Source organism: Lepidothrix coronata, unplaced genomic scaffold (assembly GCF_001604755.1).
Source record: "Lepidothrix coronata isolate B3197 unplaced genomic scaffold, Lepidothrix_coronata-1.0 Scaffold211, whole genome shotgun sequence".
NCBI lineage: Eukaryota > Metazoa > Chordata > Aves > Passeriformes > Pipridae > Lepidothrix > Lepidothrix coronata.
This window is the reverse complement of record NW_016690391.1, coordinates 979,125-990,737: the sequence shown is the minus strand read 5'-3', so window position 1 is coordinate 990,737 and position 11,613 is coordinate 979,125. Positions and strand designations below refer to the sequence as shown.

Sequence of the window (11,613 nt, the reverse complement as noted above, 5' to 3'; positions counted from 1 at the left end):
ACTAGAAAACGAGCTTCAGTTCACGGAATCCCAGAACAGCTGGGTTTGGAAGGGACCTCTGGAGATCATCCAGTCCAAGGCAGGGTCACCCAGACACAGGAACGTGCCCAGGTGGGTTTGGAATGTCTGCACAGAGGGAGACTCCACGACCTCCCTGGGCAGCCAGTTTCTTCTTTTCTGCCCTAATTGCAGGCTGAGAACCCTTTTAGTCCCTGCTCCACTCCTGATTTGTGCTGGGAGAGCTCCAGTGGGGAAAGTCCTCGGGAAAAAGGCCCTGGAGAGGCTCTGCTCTCCCTTGCTCTGACTGACTGTGAGGCTCCAGGCTCTTCCAGGCTGGGTCTCTCCAGCTCTTTCCCTGCCTCCTGACGAACATATGAAAAGCCTCACGTCCACCCTGAGGTCCCAGAGCCAGAAAAAGCAATCCTGACAATTTTTGGGAGGCAGGAATGTGCTTCCTCCCCCTCCCCAGCTCCGCCGGGAGGTACAAACGAACAGGGATGCACAAGTGCATCTCCACTCAAACTCATAATTATTTGGCTTGCTGTACATCCACCAGAACTTCTGCTGAATCTGACAGATGTTGTGCCCTCTATTCCTGCTGGGGAAGTGCAATTATTCCCTGGGTTCACCTCAGGAATTAGGTCATGGCAGCGAAGGAAAAGTCGCAGAACCGAGCGTTAGGAGTCGGGAGGGAAGAAGTTATTTGTGAAAGTTAAATTAGTCTGCTAAATCACACCCTTTGCTTTCTTTTCCCTTTCCCCCATCTCAGTGTATGCACTTTTAAAATGCTGAGCCCTTGACAACGTTTGAATGACTCCCAACTCAAGCACCACGTTGCCAAAAGCCTCTTTTGTTTCTTTATAGTTTGCGTCTTCCCGCACGTACCAACGGCCGTAGGAATCCCCTCCAGCCACGGGCTGAGACGTCACAGTTGGAGATATGTAGGAAAGAGGAGGTGCAGAAGGAGGCCCAGCCAGCCATCCAACAGCTCAGGGAGCAACCAAGAAAAATACAGGCACAAAAAAGGCCCCTCTGTGCAAAGAAAAGCTGCAGGAACACGATTGTGGAGCCAGAGTGGGGAAGGACACACAGGGATCATCCAGTCCAACTCCAGACACCTCAACAACCCCCCCTGTCCCTCAGAGCGTTGTCCAAACCCTTCTGGAGCTCTGGCAGCCTTGGGGCCGTGCCCACTGCCCTGGGGAGCCTGGTCAGTGCCCACCACCCTGTGGGGGAAGAACCTTGTCCTGAGATCTACCCTGAGCCTGCCCTGTCCCAGCTCCAGCCCTTCCCTGGGTCCTGTCCCTGCTCCCAGCGAGCAGAGGTCGGTGCTCCCTCAGACTGAGTGGGAAAAGTGAGGGATGAGAGGATTTGTCACCTCGGCAGTGCCCTCAGGGGGATGAAGGAACAGGAAAGTGAGTTGCACAAACATCCCAGCATTGGAGGTCAAACAGACAGCTCAGACACAAACATTTCATCATGGATGTCTCCAGGCACTGAAAGGTCTCCATCACTCAGCCTCAGACAGGGTTGAACAAGGGACCTGCAACTTAAAGGTCAGGTCCTGTGGCTCAGTGTTTATGTAAACCAGGGGAATTTGGCAACACAAAAATAAATTTACTCCCCGTGGGTACAGACCATTCAGACTTTGACGACTCGGAGCTTTGCTCCTGTTCCAAATAGATTGTGCAGCCTGGGCTACACACTTCCCTTGAACTAAAGACCTTTGACCATATCCAGCGACTGGTTTTGCCACACAGGAGTTGAAAATACCTGATTTTCCAAAGAAATAAGTTTGGATATTTTAATCTGTGGGTTCTTAAGCGGTCCCTCCTCTGGACTAACGCTCCCATTGTGCCTACACAGGCCTGCAGTTCACTGAGAGCCCATAAAATTTCATGTGGTTCTGCCCAGGCTTTATTTTAGGTTCTCCAGCCTGGTTTTTTTGGTTTTTGTTTTTGTTTTTTTTTTCATTTTTGCTTCCCTCATTTTTTCTCTGCAGCTGCGGCGAGATATAGTGAAGCTACTGTGGAGCATTTTGAAAGCAGGGCCTCTGAGAAGTTTCCAAAGTGCACACAAGCAGGTTATTCTTTGGCTTGTTTTCTTTGGCTGGGCCCGAGCGGCGCAGAGTGAGTCAAACAGCATTAACTTTCAAGAGGGAAGTGGTGTGGTCAACCAAAACTGTTTGCGGCGAGATCGGGGAGATACGTGGAGCAGGTAATGAGGAACAGGGTGTAGGTGGGAGAGGCAGACCCAGCCAGACAAACAGAATCCTTAAGAATTAAATCAGCACGGTGGCATAAATATTTTTTTTTTTTTTTTTTTTGCCTTTATTATGACACAGCCTGGCTTTTCTGGCCTGGTCAGCCTGGGGAAGATGGCCTGGTGTTTGATGGACTCAAAGGCAGGATAAAGGTCAGGCACGATTAAAATAAAATACATAAATTTTTTGTTTATGGTCGGTTGGATTCTTTCTCCTGCCTCCTCCCGTTTTTACAGGCTGTTCCTTATCTGTTCCACGATTAAAGAAGGCAAGGAAGATGTTTCCATCCTTCCATCTCTTCAGGATGTGTTTAAGTTGTGTGCAGGCACGTCGTGTCCTCGGACCACAGACAAATCCTGCTCTTATGATTCAGATGCAGAGACAAAATGGTCTTTCACTGAATCATGGAATGGTTTGGGTTGGAAGGGACCTTGAAATAATACAGTCCCACCCCCTGCCATGGGCAGGGACACCTTCCACCAGCCCAGGTTGCTCCAACCTGGTCCTGGACACTTCCAGGGATACAGGGGCAGCCACAGCTTCTCTGGGCAACCTGTGCCAGGGCCTCCCCACCCTCACAGCCAAGAATTTCTTCCTAATATCCCATCTAACCTTGTTCTCCTTCAACGTAAGGCCATTCCCTCTTGTCCTGTCCCTCCATGTCCTTGTGAAAAGTCCCTCTCCACCTTTCTTGGAGCCCCTTCAGGCACCGGAAGGACATAAATCCTCTCCCCTCACACTTTCCACGGAGCTGCCCTGCACTGACACAGCAACAGCCTGACCAAGATTCACCATTAACACTGACAGAAAACACATTTACTTGTCACAATTCCCACTTGCAGCCAAGAGCTCTTCCCCTTAGGAAGAGGAGGCCCCGAGGAAGAGGAGGCACTGAAGAAGAGGAGACCCTGAGGAAGAGGAGAACCTGGAGAAGAGGAGGGATTGAGGAAGAGGAGAACCTGAGGAAGAGGAGAACCTGAGGAAGAGGAGGCCCTGAGGAAGAGGAGGCCCTGAGGAAGAGGAGGTATTGAGCAAGAGGAGACCCTGAGGAAGAGGAGAACCTGAAGAAGAGGAGGCATTGAGGAAGAGGAGGCCCTGAGGAAGAAGAGGCATTGAGCAAGAGGAGGCCCCGAGGAAGAGGAGACCCTGAGGAAGAGGAGACCCTCTCTCCCACCTCCTGTGGAGAGCAGGGCGAAGCAATCAGGTCACAGAACTCGGGTGCCCTCCAGAACATCCCTGAAGGAAAATTTGTCATCTGCCCGGAGGGAAAGTGGGATTGGTGCTCCAACAGCCCAGTTTTGTTAGGAAAGCTCCTTCTAGGAAGGATAAAGGCAATATGACAGCCCTAAAACCACTCTAGGGTTCCAGCTCCAAACCTGTCCAGCTGAAGCAAAGCCCCAGCAGCTGCCTCAACTCTTTTGTTCACTCCCAGTTTCCTATTTCTATGGAAAATACTCCCTCCAAAAAGATCTTGGTTTGTTCACTGATCTTAAAACAGCTCCAAATCCTGGGCAGGGAAGTGCAGCCAACAGGAGAAAGTCAGACCTAAGGACTGCTTAGGAAAGACCTTCAGAAATAATATACATTCAACTTGTTCTGCTTTTGTCACAGTTCCAGAGCATTCACCCAGTGATTCCAGCAGAGAGAGATGGAGGAGGGTCACCAAGAGGATCCCAGGGCTGGAGCAGCTCTGCTGGGAGGAAAGGCTGGGAGAGCTGGGATTGTTCAGCCTGGAGAAGAGAAGCTTTGGGGTGACCTGATTGTGGCCTTGCAGGGCCTGAAGGGGCTCCAGGAAAGATGGAGAGAGACTATTTACAAGGGCTGGAGGGACAGGACAAGGGGGAATGGCTTCAAACTGCCAGGGAGTAGGGTTAGATGGGATATTGGGATTTATATATTAGGAAGAAATTCCTCCTTGAGGGGGTGGGGAGGCCCTGGCCCAGATTTCCCAGAGAAGCTGGATCCCTGGAAGTGTCCAAGGCCAGGCTGGACAGGGCTTGGAGCAACCTGGGCTAGTGGAAGGTGCCCTTGCCCATGGCAGGGAGATGGGATGAGCTGTTCTTTAAGCTCCCTTCCCACCCAAACCATTCCATGATTCAATGGTTCCATGAGCCTTTGTATCCTTTGAAAATGCCATCATGCAAATTTAGGTAAACACTTGCAAATATTCACCACAGCCTTTGTAACTATTCAACCACCAGGCAATAAAATAATGAGTATTAGCTGTAAAAGAAAAGCAAAAAAAAAAAAAAAAAAAAGAGGATTGAAAATAACTACCTGCCTGCCCTCAATTTAAAATCACACTAATTCAAGAGGGGTGAAAAAAGAGCTGTGTCAGCTGAAGTGACTCAAAAAAGGAGTTGAAATAATTTCTATAGGACTGGGCCAGTTTTAACATCATTCCTAACCCACACAGCAGCAGCTCTGGTTTTCTGTGTCCCTGCTTTCTGTGAGGAAGGAGCTTGTCCTGTCAACACTTCTGTGTATCTTTAAAATGACAGCCAAATAACTCAGCAAGCGAATCCATCCGAGCTGCCACACTCCCAGAAAAAGCAGTGTTGTCACAGGATTTCCTGTTCCACGCATTTGATGATTTTATTGAACCAAAATAAATGACAAATTCCGTGCTCACATCCCCCAGCGTCGACTGACTCAGCAGTGAGGCTGAGAAATGCCAGGGAAATTAATCCTTTTCCATCTTTTCCGTGTGGAAAAGCAGTGTCTGCACCGTGAAACCTCAAAGACTGAAAACCCACTGAGGTTCTAGGTGTGGAAGAGGATAAAAAGGACTCCCACCAACACTGCTCTGCCAGGGAGTGCCAGGCAGTCATAGAAATTTTATAATCCTTTGCACTGCCAGTTAAAGTCCATAAAGTCCTTCCAGTGCATCCAGGGGCTCCAAGAGAGCTGGAGAGGGATTTTCACAAAGACAGGGAGTGACAGGACAAGGGGGAATGGCCTTAAGCTGAAGGAGGGCAGGGTTAGGTGGGATATTGGGAAGGAATTCTTCCCTGGGAGGGTGGGGAGGCCCTGGCACAGGTTGCCCAGAGAGATTCTGGACTCCCCCAGTCCTGGAAGTCTTTCTGCTCCACCCAACCTGGCCTTGGACACTTCCAGGGATGGGGAATCCACAACCTCTGCAATAATAAACTGCTTTATTTTGTTTAATTGGATTGAATTTCTCTTTTTTTCACCCTTGGATGGCCATGGACATGCACACACACACACACAGAGAAAGGAAACCAAGAGCAATCCCCACCTGTCTCTGCGCCCATTTGGAGCCAGCAACACTTCAATTCACATTCTAGGGATTTGGGGAGTGATCACAGAACCTCACAATAATCAGGGTTGGAGGAGACCTTCAGGATCACCCAGTCCCACCCCAGCACCACCAGGATCACCCCCAGTCCATGGCCCCAAGGGCCACATCCAGACACCTCTGGGACACTCCCAGACACAGGGACTCCACCACCTCCCTGGGACACTTATTCCAAGGTCTGACCACTCCTGCAGGGAGAAATTGTTTCTGATCTCTGATCTGAACCTGCTCTGGTGCAGTTTGAGGCCATTTCCTCTCCTCCTCTCAACCCTCCTGTCAGGGAGTTGGGGAGAGCAATGAGCTCCCCCCTGAGCCTCCTCTTCTCCAGATAAACCCCCCCCAGCTCCCTCAGCTGCTCCTCACAGGACACATTCTCCAGCTCCTTCCCCAGCTCCATTCCCTTCTCTGGACACAAAATATTTTGTGATGTTTTGCAAATCCCCCCCAGCCAGCTCGTGCTTGCACAGAACTCTTCTACAGGCCAACCATGAATGTCCCCATCACTGAAGGACAAGTCCACCCCATCAGTGTCACAAACACAGAGCCACAGCCCCAGCAGTGCCCAACCACCAGCTTTCCTTGCAGCCCATCCCTTTTTTTTTCTCTGCCTGGGCAGAGTCTATTTAGGTTGGAAGCTCTTGGAGGCAACTGCCTTAGTCGAGATTTTGTGAAAGTTGGATTGTGAGACTGGGAGGGAGGAAACACTGGGAAAGGCAGAAAAAGCCTCAGTTGCTTTTCTCAGCCGTAAGCAGCACCTTTTCCTTTACATGTTTTCATAGAGTCATGGAATCATGGAATGGTTTGGGTTGGGAGGGACCTTAAAGGTCATCCAGTGCCACCAGGGACACCTTCCACCAGCCCAGGTTGCTCCAAGCCCCGTCCAACCTGGCCTTGGACACTTCCAGGGATCCAGGGGCAGCCACAGCTTCTCTGGGCAACCTGGGCCAGGGCCTGCCCACCCTCCCGGGGAAGAATTCCTTCCTAAGATCGAATATAAGCTTTTATGGTGGGACTATGGTGGTTCACTCTGTTATGGTTTCCAAGCTTTTAGTTGGTACCTGTCACTCTCAGTTCCCAACATATGGAGGCACTTGCAGCAGAAAGCGAGCAAGAAATGAAGGCATTTTGGTTTTTTTCACCTGGCTGGGATGAATAGGGTTTTCTGAGAACAGTTTGGCTTTTATAGTTATATTAGGAGAAGGTTCTAAAGGTGCCAGAGGGTGGTGGGCACTGACCAGGCTCCCCAGGGCAGTGGGCACGGCCCCAGGGCTGCCAGAGCTCCAGGAGCGTTTGGGCAACGCTCTGAGGGACAGGGGGGAGTGTTGAGGTGTCCCAAGCACCCTTGGATGATCCTGGTGGGTTCCTCCCCTTTCAGGATATTCTGTGATTCCCTCATTTTCCTTGCACAAAAGGCTGAAGGTGGAAGTGGTGAAACCTCAGAGGAATCCTGAAGCAACCCCAGCCTGATCCGTGCGGGAAGAGCCTTCCCTGTTTCTGCCACGGGATGAGGGATTCCAGCCTGGCTTGGGCTCTGCTGACTCCTCCCAGAAGCTGCTCTGGGAGTGGAAATCTGTGGGCAAAGCTTGGACAGGACAGGGGAAAGGATCAGCAGAGCTGGTGCCCTGAACACCACCAGCCCTTGGGGACTCCCTAAAAACCACCCCAGGTCGGGCAAGGGGGCATTTGGAGATTTCCTTCCCAACATCCACAGGCCATGGGCTTTCCTGGAACCTCCCAGGTGAGACAGGATCACCCCACATCAAGGTCTGGGGGTGTCCTTTACTCTGTGTCCCTGTGTCCCTCCCTGGATTTGCCAGGAGGCAAAAAAAGAAATATTCCTTCCTAAAAAGGCTCTTCTTGGACCAGCTTTTGAAGCTCCTTCTTGAATCCTGCTCAGCAATATATTCCTCTCTCTCTCTTTCTCTCTCTCTGCTCCTGCCCTTTGATATAAGGATGTCAAAAACCTCTTTGGGAAAACTACATATCCAGCAGGGGATAATCACATTTAATGCCCAGCTTAACCTTGGACCAGGGCTAAATCCATGTAGCCTTTTCCTTTTTGCCTCACTCTCAGGCACCTGGTCCATTAGTGAATTTTTCAGAGCTATGTAGGTTAAAACAATTCAATGAGGAAAACAGAGGGAAGCAGTCAAAAGAAGAAAAAAACCTAATTTTTCAGCAGACGTGCACGGTAGGTCAAATGGCCTAAGGGAAATATTTAATTTAAGAGTCATACTATTCCTACCAAGTTTCCTAACCAAAAGTATTTTCATCAGGAGCACTACTCTTGATCTGGTTACTGCTAATGATTTTCCCCATGGACCTAGCTCATAAAAACATAAATTGCTTTATGAATCATAGAAATCATAGAAGTTGGAGAAGAAAACGATGGCTTAGGTCATCTTGCCCTTCTCCCTGACAGTGGAGTCTGATTTCTTTTCACAAAAAAAAAATCCCATTTTGAAAATAAGCATTTATTCAGAAGCAGAGAATAGAAATGCTGAGTTCAAAAGAGATTTAAAAAAAAAATATGTAGTGAAAGCAGCGGAGGAAGAGCCAGATTCTTAAGTATCTTGGGTCTCTTGATGAGCTGTGACAATTTGATGGGAATTATTGTCTGGACAGGCACAGGCAGAAATTCAGTCATTCAGGTTGGAAGAGGCTTTCAGGATCATCCAGTGCCACCCTCACCCAGCACCACCAGGGTCACCCCTGATCCATGGCCCCAAGGGCCACATCCAGACACCTCCAGACACAGGGACTCCACCACCTCCCTGGGACACTTATTCCAAGGCCTGACCACTCCTGCAGGGAAAAATTGTTCCTCCTCTCCGATCTGACCCTGCCCTGGCCCGTCACCTTCCAGCATTTCCCACAGAGGACACAGACACTCACTGGAACCCTCAGAGAAAGCCAGTAAATAAAAACACCTGCTGGAGTTGGTTTTGGACTTCAGCATGACTTTCTCTAAGACATCAGCATCTAATTTTGTTCCCATGACTCCCCCAAATCTCTTGTGAGTCAGGATATCTTAGAAAATACTTCTCAATCTTTCTGTAATTCCTTCAGTGAGTGACTCCTGGCTCTGTGAGTATTCCCAAATATCCATTACTGAAACAAGAAACGCTCTAATCCAGCAGTTTCATTTTGATTCTGGTCTCAGTACAAGCAGATCAATCCCATTTTCAATCCCTTTATCACACAGCATGGTTTGACACATCTCACCACGACAGGATGACGTGTGGGAGTCAGGACAATCCACACCTCCCTCAAATATAGGGAGAGAAGAGACACTGGACTGGTCACAGCTGCCACTGGGACTGGGAAACCCTTGGTGAGAAGTCAAACCCAAAGACTTTTAAGTCCACGTGAAAATGAATATAATATAATACAGTAATAATAATAATAAGAAGAAGAAGAACAACAACAATAATGTAATATCACAATTTGACAGGCTGAGGGAGCTGGGGTTGCTCAGCCTGGAGAAGAAAAGGCTCTGGTGAGACCTCAGAGGCCCTTCCTGTGCCTGAAGGGGTTATAAAAAGGAGGGAGAGGGACTTTTTAAGCAGGCAGAGAGTGACAGGACAAGGGGGAATGGTTTTTAACTAACAGGGGGCAGAGTTAGATTAGAGATTAGGAAGAAATTCTTTGCTCAGAGGGTGGTGAGGCCCTGGCACAAAGATTCACGGGGCAGCTGATTTCCTGAGGCAAATCCAAGCTGCAGAAATGGGTTGGGTTTGGGGGAAAAGGGGGGAAAATGGCACCCACTGCTCTGAAAGAAGGTCCAGAAGCAGATGCCATGAAAATGCCATTTTTGGAGCTGGAGATGCTACTTCTGTGATTAAACAGAGTTGGGGGCAGGGAATGTCCTCATAGACCCCTTACAGTCAGTACTTTTGGAAAGGCTGGGAGAGCTGGGATTGTTCAACCTGGAGAGGAGAAGCTTTGGGGTGACCTGATTGTGGCCTTGCAGGACCTGAAGGAGCTCCAGGAAAGATGGAGAGAGACTATTTCCAAGGGCTGGAGGGACAGGACAGGGGGGAATGGCTTCAAACTGCCAGAGGGCAGGGTTAGATGGGATATTGGGAAGGAATTGTTGGCTGTGAGGGTGGGGAGGGGCTGGGATAGAATTCCCAGAGAAGCTGTGGCTGCCCCTGGATCCCTGGAAGTGTCCAAAGCCAGGCTGGATAAACTTGGAGCAACCTGGGCTGGTGGAAGGTGTCCCTGCTCATGGCAGGGAGTTGGAATGAGCTCTTTTTTAAGGTCCAATCCAACCCATTCCATGACCCTGTGATCCCATCACCCCTCTGTGCTGTGTCAGGAGTGACTCAGCAATAAAGGAGCTGTGCATTCCTGCAGGGGGGGTTCCCACAGGGACCTTTCCTGAGGACAGGCAGAAAACCTCCTCCCCCCTGCAGCTGATTTGCTTCCAACATCCTAAATTAACCACCAGGAAGCTTTTGCACACATTTGGGTCGGGAAGACACGTATGTTCTCTCTGCCCATATCATATCTCCACTTCCTTTTTAAAATGTAGAATCTTATTAAATATTAACTATTACACCAACTGAAGAATTGATTTAGAGCAGAAGCTGTGCCTGCAGGATGAGTTTGTTTCTTAGCCTTCCAGCAGATGTATATTCAAAGAACTAAAGTTTGTTTTGTTGTCTGCAAACCCTGAGCATGCCCAGGTCGTTGCATACACAAATCTGCCACTTGCATATACAAATATCTTTTTCATGTGCACAGCTGCCTGCTTCGCTGGGGAGATTTTTTCAGGGACAATTCAACCAAAAAAAAAAAAAACAAAACACAACAACAAAAACAAAACAACAAACCAAACTAAATAAAAAGCTTTACCCTGCCAGCAGTTTTTGTTTGAAAGTCTGTCCTCGAGTCCAAAAAACTACAGGTCAGATTTTTCCACTAAACACATGCAGCAGCATGGTGCAACTCAGGCAAATGAAGGCTTGAGAAGAAAATGTGAGTTTTCTGAGCTATTTTAGTTGCAGTTTCAAACATTTCTTTTCTAGAGAAGCAGCCCCGAGCTGTGGGTGTCATTCTCTAGTGGGTGTTTGAGTCCTGCTGTTCTGTCCTCCCGGGATAATTCCCACTCAAGCAACAGCCAGAACTTCTGCCAAAGGTGCAGGAGGAGTGCAGGACACCAACCACAAACCACAATTTACATTTTGATAAAAGTATGAAAATGCCTCATTTGGGTTTGTGGCTGAGGCCAACAAATGCCTCTGGTAACAGGCACAAGCTCTGGGATCCAGCACAGGGAGGACATGGAGCTGCTGGAGAGAGGCCAGAGCAGGCCCCAAGAGGATCCCAGGGCTGGAGCAGCTCTGCTGGGAGGAAAGGCTGGGAGAGCTGGGATTGTTCAGCCTGGAGAGGAGAAGCTTTGGGGGGAACTGATTGTCGCCTTGCAGGGCCTGAAGGAGCTCCAGGAAAGATGGGGAGAGACTATTTCCAAGGGATGGAGAGACAGGACAAGGGGGAATGGCTTCAAACTGCCAGAGGGCAGGGATAGACGGGATATTGGGAAGGAATTCCTCCCTGGGAGAGTTGTGAGGGGCTGGGAGAGAGAGAATTCCCAGAGAAGCTGTGGCTGCCCCTGGATCCCTGGAAGTGTTCAAGGCCAGGTTGGACAGGACTTGGAGCAACCTGGGATGATTTTTCAGATCCCTTCCAACCCAAACCAGCCTGGGATTGAACGTCCTCTCCCCGCACATCTGCTCCCCCCTCCCTTCACCCCCCAGACACAACTCCCTGCCCTCACCACCTGAACAAAACAACCACCTGTGGGGAGGGTTTGGGTAATTCCCCAGGGATATCAAACCCTTCATCTCCTCCTTGTACTCCATTCCTTCCAAAAAAAGAGAAGAAGGAGAAGAGGGAAGGTTGGCTGGCTGAGCAAACAGGTTCTCCTGAGCTTTGCCACAGCATGAGGCACAGGGAACTCAGGAAGGACATTGAGGTGCTGGAGCAGGTCCAGAGGAGAGCAACGAGGCTGGGGAAGGGACTGGAG

At 49.6% G+C, this 11,613-nt stretch overlaps 1 protein-coding gene across 2 annotated transcripts in view; it reads right to left on the bottom strand.

The window, feature by feature from the left end:
• The window catches only part of RUNX1 (runt related transcription factor 1), a 187,970-nt gene that overhangs the window by 51,022 nt on the left and 125,335 nt on the right, over window positions 1–11,613 (bottom strand). The window lies entirely within an intron of this gene.